The following is a 12,614-nucleotide window of genomic DNA, read 5'->3' as shown; positions in this document are numbered from 1 at the left end:
GGCTGCCTCCAGGAGGCTTAATTTCTTTCGCTCTGGTGGGCCACCTCTCTGGCAGGCCGTTCTCCCAACCCCGGGTAGCAAAGCCTTTCTGCTCTTTTCCAGGTTACCTTGAGTAGGAGAACTGCCTAAGAGTGCCTAAGACATGAACCATTATTGTTGCCATCTTGGCTCTTCCCCTGGAAAGATTTTTCAGACAGAAATCTGGACAGTTAGTAGTGGAACCTGGAGAGGAAGGCAGGAACCTTAAAAACGTTTGCAGAAAGACTTGCCTAATAAGTGAGAGAGAAGCTATAGGGGTAGAGGAATTTTTTAGGGTGAAAAGGATGCTGGTATGTGATGGAAAAAGGAAATCTGGTGAATTAGGAACATAGCTCAGAGAGGAACATGAGAACTTGCCCTTTCAAAATCATTGTCCACACAGCTACCAAACTTCTTAAAAACAGATCTGACCACACCATTCCCTACTCATTGCCCACAATACCTGAATAAAATAAAAATATAAAAACCCCAACCATTTACATAAATATAAAAAAATACATAAAGATCTGCACAATCTGGCTCCCACCTGCCTTTCCAGTCTTATTTCATATTACTCCTCTTCAACTACTCTTCATTCCTGGAAAACCGGCCTGTGAGCTTTTCCTTATATGTGACGTTCCATCTTCCACCCATGTGCCTTTGCACAGGTGGTCTCCTAGGTTTGAAATTAGCTGCCTCCCCACATCTGCTTGTTTGAATCCTTGGCTTCCTTCAAAACACAACTCAAGCACTTCTTCCTACATGAGACCTTTCTTTATTCCCTTACTTATTTACTTTCATTCTTGAAATTATTTAGCATGTGATTTTTATTTAATTACCTGTATAAATATTATAATCTTTCTCTTCTTCAATAATCCTCTTCTGCCCCAGTAAACTATCAACTCCTTGAGAGTGGAGATTATTTTGTTTTTGTTTTTGTCTCTCCAGTATTTGAGACAGCATATATTAGGTGCTTATAAGGCATTATTTTAATTGAATTGGACTGAATACAGTTGAATATGATCTCAAAAATTTAGATGAAATAGTGTCAGGCCTAGTTAATTATCAATATGCATTTAATAAGTGCCTACTATATACTAGATATTGTGATAAGCAAGGGGTATTCAAAAAAAGGCAAAGACAATCCCTATACTGAGAAGTTGTGTGTTTGAATGTGATGTGAGACTTATAGACTAACAGACTAATTGTTGTGGGGTTGTTCCTCCCCCCTCAGTAGTCTGGAAGTTGCCTTGTGTTCTTCCTCTAAAAAGCTGAGATATGTCTCCAAGGACCTGGAAGGAACAACCAGTTCTTTCCAAGTCATTACAAGGAAAATGGCACATTAAATGAATAAGCCTGGGGAGACAACCTGCTGGGTCTGCTGGGTCTGAATTACAAACACCTTCCTCCTTTGTTGGAATGATCCATAGATTACTCTGGTGTTTAAAATTAGGGGTGAGATTCAAGGAGACTATAGGTAGCTGCATCACTTTTTTCTCTTAAGTTTTTGGCCTGTTTACAAGATGTTTAACTTGGCATTAGGCATCCTGGGTTCTAATTCCAGTTATGCAACTTATTTTCATTATAACCTTAACCTCTCTCATCCCCCATTTATTTATCATAGAAATGAGACTAATGAGACCTGCCTAGCCTGCCTCATAGTATCATTGTGAAACCCAAACAAGATGAGGACTAGATTTATTCAATATTAAAACTGGAAGGGATGTTATAATACATCTAGCTCTTTTGCATCCACCCACACAACTTGCCATCCTCCCATTTTTCACCTAAGAAAATTGAAGTCCAGAGAGATTAAATAAAAACCCTGTGCTGTTAGACATATGTCAACAATAGAGCCAGATTAGGACTCCAGTTCTTCTGAATCCTAATCTCACTTTCTTTGCATATCATACTTTTAAAATTGAAGAGTTCTAGTCACACGTAAACTCCTCTTCCTCTTCTTCATGGTACCATAGATTTAGAACTGAATAAAACCCTAGAGACTATCTAGTCCAATGCCCTCATATTACAAATGAGGAGCAGAGAAATTAAAACACTTGTTCAAAATCACACAGCTAGCTAGGGTCTCAACTGGGATCGGAACCCAGGTCTTCCTGATTCCAAATTCAGTACCCTCATCTCCAACTCCTACTCCTCTATCCCTTCTTGAATTAATTATTTGACACTGATCCTATGAGTTTCCTTAAGTGTTTGTCCTTCATTCACAGCCTCTCCCAGCCTGTCTCATTCCAGTCAGACTGGGTGGTGTCCCCCAAGACCTTTGTCTTGGCTTAAGGACAAACCTTCTTTCAACAGCAAGTCCTCTTGAGTCCCAGGCTCTAGCTCCATCCCTTCCTCCCACTCTTGCAGCAGACAAGTGGTACATGTCAGGGACTCACTCCTGATACCTCACAAAGCTCAATTTCGGTTCTTGAATATTACTGGGGCTGTAATGGTCACATGAACCAAGACATTCTGGTAATAGCTGAGGCTGATAAATAAAGGAAAAGCCTGGAGTCAGGGAGACGAGTGCCGTCAGTCTGACTCAACCAAGCAATTACCTAAGTAATGCGGCAATAAACAAAAAAAAAAGAAATCAAATAGATTCTTTCTCTTTCCACCTTGACTTAACCACATGGAGACTGGTTTGCAGTATACCTCATGCTTCATATAACAGCTAGGAAATAAAACAGCTTCCATTAAGATAAATAAACAAAAAAAGCAGAAAATTAATAACCAGAAAGGTACATGTATTTTATTACTATTTTTCTGAAACAAAAACAACTCAGGATTCATAAAAGGCAGACCTGTGCATCAGGAAGAGGGATAAAGGAAAGGAGTGAGCTGGCAGACTCTGTGAGGCTGTTTCAACTTGTACTGGGTCTGTGGGCTTGAGCCTAAGAGCGGGTGTAATAATTCCAGGGATGAGTGATTACCATACTTCATAGACTCATAATTGGATACTATCTAGAACATGGACTCAGCCTCCTGAAAAACAAATATCCCTTCTGGAGGCTTCTTTGCTCCTTACTGCTTCTCAGTCCTCAAGGAGTCACTCTGACCCAAACCAGTTCCCCTAGATTCTAGAGCATAGCACAGCAAATTTGAATCCTCTGAAACCCTACTCTGGTCACATTGTATCTGTCCTACTTGACAACCTTTAATGACTCTTAAGTCTGGCATTCAAAGCTGACTATATTCTGGCTTCAGTTTATCTTGTCAGCGTTATCTCTTGTGTTATCTCTTCATAAAACTTGTACTATGACTAAACTAAACTATTTTTCGTTTCTTGAATGCACCCTATTGGTTCAATTGTTTTCAATCATGTCTGACTCTTCATGTCATCATTTAGAGTTGTCTTGGTAGAGAGACCGGAGTGGTTCACCACTTCCTTCTCCAGCTTATTTTGCAGAGGAATCTTAAGGCAAAGAAGGTTAAGTGACTTGTCCAGGGCCACACAGCTAGTATGTGTCTGAGGCCAAAATTGAACTCTGGAAGATTAATCTTTTTAATTCCATTTGTTGCACTCATGTTTTTCCTGACAGTATGCTTTTGCTAATGATGTTCCTTCTCTTGGAATGCTCCCCCCCACCCCACCCCTCCAATCAAGTCCACTGAGGTCACAAACCACAATATATATATATATATATATATATATATATATATATATATATATATATATATATTTTAGATTTTTGCAAGGCAAACAGGGTTAAGTGGCTTGCCCAAGGCCACACAGCTAGGTAATTATTAAATGTCTGAGACTGGATTTGAACCCAGGTACTCCTGACTCCAGGGCCTGTGCTCTTTATCCACTACGCCACCTAGCCACCCCTCACAATGTATATTTCTTCAGTATTTTCTGTTCATGGCACACTCTGTAGTCCTTAAAGTGGTGCATGTTAGTTATAATAATATTATTATTAATAATAAAGTACAAACAAAATATTGTAAATAATAATACACATAGATTATTATTATAGTAAGTAGTCAGTAAAATATGCAATGAATTAATATTGAATAATGCCCATGGTCTCTGGAGTGGAATGATTAATGTCAATTCTACAAAAGACATTGTTCATTCATTCATTTAACAAGCATTTATTAAATATCTATGGGATATGTGATATCATGCCATATATTATATAAAGTGAAAAGACTGCTTTCTCTACTGTAAGGATCTTCCAATCTATAAAAAATGTATGAGAAAATCAAAAGAGAAATTTCTTCTGACAAAGAAGATTTTGTAGAAAAGGTGATATTAGAGTTGGTTCTTAAATGATTGGTTAGCTTTATCCTTCTGGGGCTACATGATTAGGTCCATAGAATTTTCCTCCCCATTCCGTTCTAGAAGAGTACTGAATAGAAGAATAGCTATACTATGCTTGCTCCATAACTCTCTTTACTACTTTGAAATCATTGCTTTGAATGGAAAGGTTGATAGAATATTCTTATCAATATGGGAAGACAGGTATCTCACATGCCCATTGGGAAACCATTTCAAATAACTCAATGAAGGCCTTGAAGTAAGTATTAAGTTAAAAGAAATTGATATATTTTATTTTTATGTAACTTTCATTTGAATGTTTTATTCTCCCCTCCAACCCCCACTTTCACCTACCCAGTGAGGAATCTCTTCTATCCTCCTATCAAAGAATAAAAAAGGAGAGAGAAAACAAGAAATTGAGATCAACAGTCAACACAACAATTAAGTTTGACATAAGATGCCCTCAAATCTTCTTGAAGGAAGACAAGGAAGTGTATTTTCTCTTATTTTCTTCTGATCCAAGTAAGTCATTATAACTATACAATGTTAATTTTTTTCTTTCTATTGTTTGTCTTTCAGTTTATATTACTGTAGTCATTTTGCATGTAGCTTGCTTTACTCTGCAATACTATATATGTCTTCCCAATACTTCTCTGAATTTTTTTTACTTCTTATAAGTTTCATGCTTATCTGTTATTTTTTGTTTTGTAAAATTTTTTCATAAAACATACTATTTATGCAGGCATGTAAGGTATTATGTATTTTGATAAACAATTAAATATTTTTAAAACTATCAACTTTAAATTTTAGTTTGACAAATGACAATAGAAACAATATAATAACAATGATAAAAACATTTAGGGTTTAAGACAATTTAGATTATAAAAGGACCCCACCACTAAAAAAAATTTGAAAGGTATTATGAGGATGGAATGAAGTTTTGAACAGTACCTTGAAAAAGTGCCACATGAAGTGGACTTGTTTATTTTAGCTCCTCAGTCCCTCTTGCTGTGTAAGGTGAAAAGGCATGGGTGCATAGCAATTTTACTATCTCTCAGTGTCTCTCTCCTCACCTCCCCTCTTAAAAAAACAAACATTTTCTACTGAAAGTCTCCTGGATTTCTTTCTTATTTGGGTTGATCAAATTGTTCACTGAGGAGCACAAGAACCAAGTAAGGAGTATTCAGTAAGAAACTTGAAGAAAATTTAATTGTATCCTATGAGCAGCTCTTTCCTGACCTCATGGTGAGACTGGGGGGCGGTGTTGCTTAAGAATGGTCAGAGAGTTTCAGGAAGGCAAAGATACCCTTACCTTGCATAGTATGGTAACCTCTGAGTAAAGTGTGTGTGTATGTGTGAGACAGATGAGAGACAAAGACAGAGAGACAGACAGAGAGAGACAGAGGGAGAGAGACACAGACACACAGACACAGACAGAGAGAGAGAGAGAGAGAGAGAGAGAGAGAGAGAGAGACAGAGTAAGAGAGACACAGAGAGAGACACACAGACACAGACAGACACAGAGACAGAGAGAGACAGAGAGAGACAGAGAGATAGAGATAGAGACAGAGAGAGAGAGAGAGATGGGGATATAGACAATTCTCATATACCTATATCATATTTCTCTATTTTTGTCTCATCTATCATCTATCTATCTATCTATCTATCTATCTATCTATCTATCTATCTATCTATCTATCTATTTGCAGCTGGAGGTCGTCTACAGGTCAATAGAAGGTACTATTTGGAACTGGTTGTCTGGATCAATACTTTTTCCATGAACACATTTAAGTTTCAATTCCCTATTTGTTTGTTAGCTACCAATGTGGAAATCACCAGCAGCAAACAACAGAAGACCCTCTTTAACCTGCTAGCCACCTCCCTTCTAACAAGCATACCTCCCACCCCCAACCACCACCAAATCAAGGTCAGAGAGCTGCCTCGTTTGTGATAATCATGAATTCCCAGCCAGAGCAGTTTTCAAAAAGATGACATGGTGTCAAGTTTCCTTTGGCTGATGTACTGTGATGCTTCATGCTGGGTCACATAGTCCAATGGCAGATGAAATTTGATGTGACACTTGGCCTAGTGAATTTGGGGGGAAATGAATTTTTGGTATGTGAAAAACATAGCTTACTCTTTTCCCTTCTCCAACCTTCCTGTTGAAGTACATTGTTCCATAGATAACCAGGCTCCTTTGGGTTTATTTGAGTGGGGCTTTCATGGGATGAATCAGCCTACAGAACAAACCTGTTTGAATGACTATTCACTGTACTCACCTGGAAAATGACTTTAAGTAAATATATTTCTGACATGTCAAGGAAGGAAACAATGAGCTTAGACTGTGGTGGGCTGGAATCTGTAAAAATAGGCAGTTAAAAGATGTTAGGCCCAGAAAGACCCAGAGAAATATATATATATATATATATATATATATATATATATATATGTATGTATATATAGAAAATATATATATATATATATATATATATATATATATATATATATTCACAGGACCACAGAATTTGAGTTCAAAAAAAAGTCTCAGTGGGCATCTAGTGAACCCTGCACATGAAATAAATTTACATTATAACTGAAGAGTCCTCTAGCTTCTGCTTGAAGATCCCCAACAAAGGAGAACCCATGGCATTTTGGAGACCTATTCCATGCTTGTACAGCTCCAGATGTTAGGAGTTTTTTTTCTGACATCAAATCTATTTTTTATATTAATTTGGACCTACTGATACTGAATCTTCCTGCTGGGGACATTTAGAAGAAATCTAACTCTTAGTCTATGTGAATGCTTTTGAATATAATTATTATGCTCCCTTTTAGTATTCTCTTCCCTAGACTAAGCATTTGTATTTCTCATATGATATTGATTAAAGCCCATCCAATACCTTGGTTACATTCCTCTGGAACCAATATCGTACTTAGAAATATGGAAACTGAAACCAAAAGAGAGGAAACAACTGTCCTATGGTCACCACCATGGCACTAGTGGCATTAGTAAGATATAGTAATGGAATCAGGATGAGAACCTAGGTTTTTTTACTTTTAATGTTTTTTTCCATTATACCATGCCATCATTTTGAAACTGATCATCTACATATATAAGGGAAAAAGACATGATATTGGAGTCAGAGGACTAGGGCTCAGTAAATGTGTGAACTTTGGAAAGTCATTCTCTTTGGGCTTCAGTTTTCTCATATGTAGAATGAGGGGTTTGGATTAGAATGATCTTTCAAGTCCCTTCCAGCTCTAAATCTATGAACCTACAGTCATATACCATACAAGAAGAAGTTGGATTTTTGGAAGCACAGATTGAATATTAGACAAGGAAGAAGTGACTTTTTGTTAGGAAGGAGAGAATGATTAAACTAATGGAATTAATCTGGTGAATGCTAAGCATTTCTTAACAGTCGCTACCATACACATTTATTAACCATCTACTGAATATGGAACACTGTACTAGGGAAAGAAGATTCAGAATTTAGTTAAGACCTAGTCCCTTTGCTCATGATATGTGACTAAGATACAAACATCAGGAGGTTTAGGGCAACATATGACATGCTAAATGCATTATGAGGTCCAGAATAATGTGCTATGTGATATTTGAGGGGTAAGGCAGTCCCTTAGTGGGAAACCAGGAAGGTTTTGTAGAGTAGATATTGAAAATGCAGTTGGATGCAAACACTTGTACTCCCTTGATAGAAAGAGAAGCCTTGACTTCAGTATACTCTCAAAATGGGAAGAATCATTCATTTACCCTGGAGAGTGTGGTGTGTGCAAGCCGGAAACGACTAGCATTTGGATCTAATTGCTGCATGTCGTCCCTGTCTGAATGGTGATGAACTGTGGAGGCTGGTGGAAATGTTGAGATTGACAAAGTCACCACCCTGTGTCTAACTCTGTCCATGTTGCATTAGGGCCTAGTTAATGCAGAGGATATTTGGAACTCTGGGGAGTTGGGATTTGTACCTCTGTGGTCAACAGTATTCGCTTTAGTCTAGGGGCAACGGAGAGGATCAATGTTGCCATGAAAAACCAGCTTCTCAAAGGCTCCCCTAATTGGATAAGTTTCCATGTTTCTTATTAAAACATCTTTGGGGGTAATACTAAGAAGAACTATTTTTGCACTTGGGGGGATGTCATGCGGCTCTTAGTCGTGTTATGGGGCTGTTTGGCAACGTTTCACTGTGATTACAAGAGAGAAGTGCTCCATCCATTATTTGGACTGAAGCTATAAAGGGTAATTTTCATGACTTGGATTGTACTCTGTCTGGGTTCGAGTTACTTTGCTGCTTAAAGTTAAATTTCCTTTCCTTATGGAACACTACAGAAATGTTCCAGTTGTTTTCCCCCCCTTATCTACATAAACAACATAACTTTGTCAGAGAATTGAAAATGTGCACTTTGTCCCATCAGCTAAAATGGGCTGTCAGACAAAGCTTTCTTTTCCCCATTGCCTCAGATGAAAGATGGAAATGGTTTTTGGCTCTAGAGGTTTTTTTCCCTCCCCTTTCTATTCGTCTTCTCCCACCCTTTTCCCTTCTTCTCTTCCTCCTCCTCCTCCTCCTTCTCCTCCCCCTCCTCCTCCTCCTCCTCCTTTTTTTTTCAGGCACCAGAGTAAATGATCAGAGTAGTAACATTTTTAACCTTATCTATCATACTGAAACATTTTTTCTGCCTCCAATAAAACATGTCAGAGTCGATTAAGGGCATTCTTCAATGAGGTATAATTCACAGATTTTAGTAGCGAATCCAAGAGCACTGAAGTATTAAAGAGGCTGTGAATACTTAATTAGGGCTATGTTACCATCCTACCTTTTACTGAAATTCTCTTAACACTTCGGTGCTCTGTTCAGAGGAGGCTCCCCTTCCTTCTGATGCTTAGGGAGAAGGGGGAGGCAGGTGCATCCCATGGCAGAATATATGTCACATTGTATCTGGTGACAGTGCTGTGAACGATAGATAGCGTGGCTCCCGTACATTCAGCTCTGCTTATCTGGTACATGAGTGCACATTACTTTCCATAGGTTGGATCACTCTGGACAGTATCATTAAATGCCCCGTCATTACCTGTTATGGACGAGTACTTTTGCTTGAAGTGCCTCTTGGGACACATGCAACAGTGGGAAGAATGATGGGCAAAGATGGAACCAGCATTAAATTTTCAATGGAAACACTATTGACTTTGACTTTTCAGAAGCCTCTTCTGTTAGATGGTGTTTGTCACTGAACCTAGGAAGCTGCAGATATGCGGCTGTTCAAAGTTGCAGTCAGTTGAACGATCTGGACAGGTGAAGGTTCCAGAGGGATCCACTGATCTCGCCTTGAGTGGGGGGGTGGTAAATTGAAGGTTTATTTATCCCGTTTGCTGTCAAGGTCAGATTGCTAGAGAGCTGTCCTATGTATGCTTACAAAATGCCAAAATCCTGGCAAATTGTCGGAAAGAGCCTCCAAATCATTGACCTTTGTGCAGCTCCCATCAACATGCCAATGTCTCTGAACAGCATCCTTAGAAGACGTTAAATGGTCGGTAAAATGAAGTCTATACTGTAATGTCAACAGAGGAATTCTGTGAGGTGTTTATGTATGTATGTGTGTGTGTCTGTCTATGTGTAGGAGTGCTCACACGTACATTTTCGACTCTAAGAATGGAGTTAAAGACTGTATTGTTGAGATAGGGAGAGAGAAGCATTTAGATTAGGCTTCTGTAACTTTGGAAGACAAGAAGAGCCAAATTGCTGTTTGAACCTCAGATCTTGGGGGGTTTTTGGTTTGTTCTTTGTGTTTCTTCATTGTGTAACAATCTTTATTTTTCCTCTAATTATTTTTTTATAGCTCAGACTACTTATTGGGAAGCCTGAAGACTTTGTATTCTGGAAGTTTGGACTTGGTAAGTTGTGAAGCTAGGGGATTTATCTATTCTATCTGAAAAAGGCATGGTTTCTTCTCTTCTCCTCTTCCCCTTTTCTAAGTCCACTATTTGTCAGTTGCCTGCAGAGAGTGGAGTTAGTTGAACCTCAGATTCTAGTTGGGTTATTTCTAGTTATCCCTGATGATGCTACTCCTTTGAAATGAAAAGCTCTTTTCTATTTGACCTCCTGCTCCTATCCCCATTCAATCTCCAGGAATTCCTTCTTCTCTGGGGTCCCAATTCTCCTCTACTGGGGTCAGAGAAGACAGAAACCTCTCTACCATGTGCTCTGAGGCTCATACATGGTCAGCTGAACTGATGCTTAGGATAAAACAGCTTGCCAAGGGAATAAAGTGTTTCATCTCTTTCAATGTAATGTTAAAAGCAGTCAGTTTGGGGGCTTATACATCCTCTATTTACAGGACCATTTAAAAGCCTCCTTCTTATTTCTAAATTCAATTAAAGAGCTGTTAATACGTCCCAGGTTTGCTGTAATGAGCCTATAACTGAAACTGACATCATTATCAATTCAAACAAAACACAAACTCTTCATCTGCCCCTTCCTTTGGGAAATGCCAACATCTTCCCTAAGCTACAGTGATGTGTCTCTGACCAGACTGTGGCAGGGTCATCACTTTGGGCTCCATCCTTTCCCAGCATTCAGGAATTAAAGAAAAGAAATGACTCTGGTGTGGTCTTCCCCTCTTTTCCTCTTCCTTCCTCAATGCTCCCTATTTCTTACCACATGAGCCTTCTGAACCTTTGCTTTAGAAATATTTTTTCTCTAGTCAGCTTCCTCTTATGAACAATCCTTTTAATATTTGAACTCTGTACAGATGAGAAAGGTATGTGCAAGTTAGCAGCTCCACAGAGACTGATTTCTTCATTGGTGGTTAGGGAATTTTTTAGTTGGTTAGGATTGTGCAGCACCTTCCTCCAAAGAGCTCCAGGCATGGTATGTGGCACTTTCCTATAATGAACATTAAACACTTCACAAGCCTTTAACAGTAAAACAGCTTGAATGGAATAGTAGCAAAGCAAGGAAACTGAGTAATGAGAGGGAAAGAGGAGAGAACAGACGTGGGGAGAACAAGCAAGAGCCAATCTGCAAATCAGGCCAGGAATCCAGTCCAAGTCCCTGGTGTGATTTACAGGAGGGGAATGGGGAGTAGAAAAAAAAGGAGGGAAAAGGAAGAGGGTGCAGGTTATGTAGAAAGCAAGGAAATGGAGACAACATGTTGCAGTTGTGGAAAAAAGGAACTAGTTTTGACTAGAGGACCTGACTTAGAATCCCAATTCTGTTACTTCTGTCAATATGAACTTGACTGGGTCACTTAACTTCATCAATAAACTGGGACTCAATTTCCTCATCTATGAAATGAGGAGATTGGACCCAGGACCAACACCCTGCCCCCCGCCACAATTTCTTTTAGTTCCATGTCTATGATATTATGAGTATTCTGAGCTTATACACTAGGCATTGTTAGTCTTCAGTCAATCTTGATTATGCTGACCCCCAAATAGTAACCTGCTTAATGCTCATTTAAGTGCATAGGGGCATAGACCTAAAATGGGAAGAAACCTCAGAACTCATCTAGTCTGACCTAATTTTTTATGGATGAGAAAACTGAAGCCCATTGAATTTAAGGGACCTGCCCAAGGTCACATGGGGAATATCAGAGGCAGAATGTTTGACTTAGTGATTCATATTCTCTTGATTGAACTGGTCCAAAAGAAGATATATAGTATCAAAGAGAGGGACAGTTAATCCTGTGTATCCATGAAATTTCATTTTTAAACTATCCCATAGAAAGCAGAGTGCGATCAGGTTATCACAGGAAATACTGACCTTAATGCCCAAGTTGCCTCCAGGTTTGTTCTCCATTAACCTTAGAGACTCAAAATAAAGCTACTTTATAATTGGCTATGTCTTTTCCTTCCCTCCATCTCCAACACCCACCTCCATCTGTGAATGTCCTTTCCCTTGACCACATAAGGAAGTCCCATCAATGTTCTCAAAGTCCTTTATAGCTTTTTGGATATACATACATATATATATATATATATATATATATATATATATATACACATATATATATATATGAAATGATATTTTGGTATATATAATAATTTGTAATTCATATTATTCCAGACTTGGAAATAGGACTGTATTGGGCAAATTTGTGTGCAGACATTTTCTAAAAAAGTAGAGTTTTGACATGGAGAACTGTAAGGGCTCCCTTGGAGCCATCACAAACTATCATGTGAATCTTCAGTTCACAGATCATTGACTTGATAGACCTTCAGAGCCATTACTGGGTACTTGTCTGCGTCTCACTGCTGTGCGCATACCATGCAGTCAGCTTTCTCTCTCTCTCTCTCTCTCTCTCTCTCTCTCTCTCTCTC

The 12,614-nt window shown here is 38.7% G+C and overlaps 1 long non-coding RNA gene across 2 annotated transcripts in view; it reads left to right on the top strand.

The window, feature by feature from the left end:
• The window catches only part of LOC141517205 (uncharacterized), a 324,047-nt gene that overhangs the window by 295,930 nt on the left and 15,503 nt on the right, over nt 1-12,614 (top strand). For both annotated transcript variants that reach the window (XR_012476807.1, XR_012476806.1), the window contains exons 4-5: nt 4,644-4,807; nt 10,133-10,187. This is a non-coding gene — a long non-coding RNA (uncharacterized LOC141517205). The remainder of the gene's footprint in view (nt 1-4,643; nt 4,808-10,132; nt 10,188-12,614) is intronic.

This window comes from Macrotis lagotis, chromosome 1 (genome assembly GCF_037893015.1).
Source record: "Macrotis lagotis isolate mMagLag1 chromosome 1, bilby.v1.9.chrom.fasta, whole genome shotgun sequence".
In the NCBI taxonomy this organism is placed as follows: domain Eukaryota; kingdom Metazoa; phylum Chordata; class Mammalia; order Peramelemorphia; family Peramelidae; genus Macrotis; species Macrotis lagotis.
This window is presented reverse-complemented; position numbering and strand designations above follow the sequence as displayed.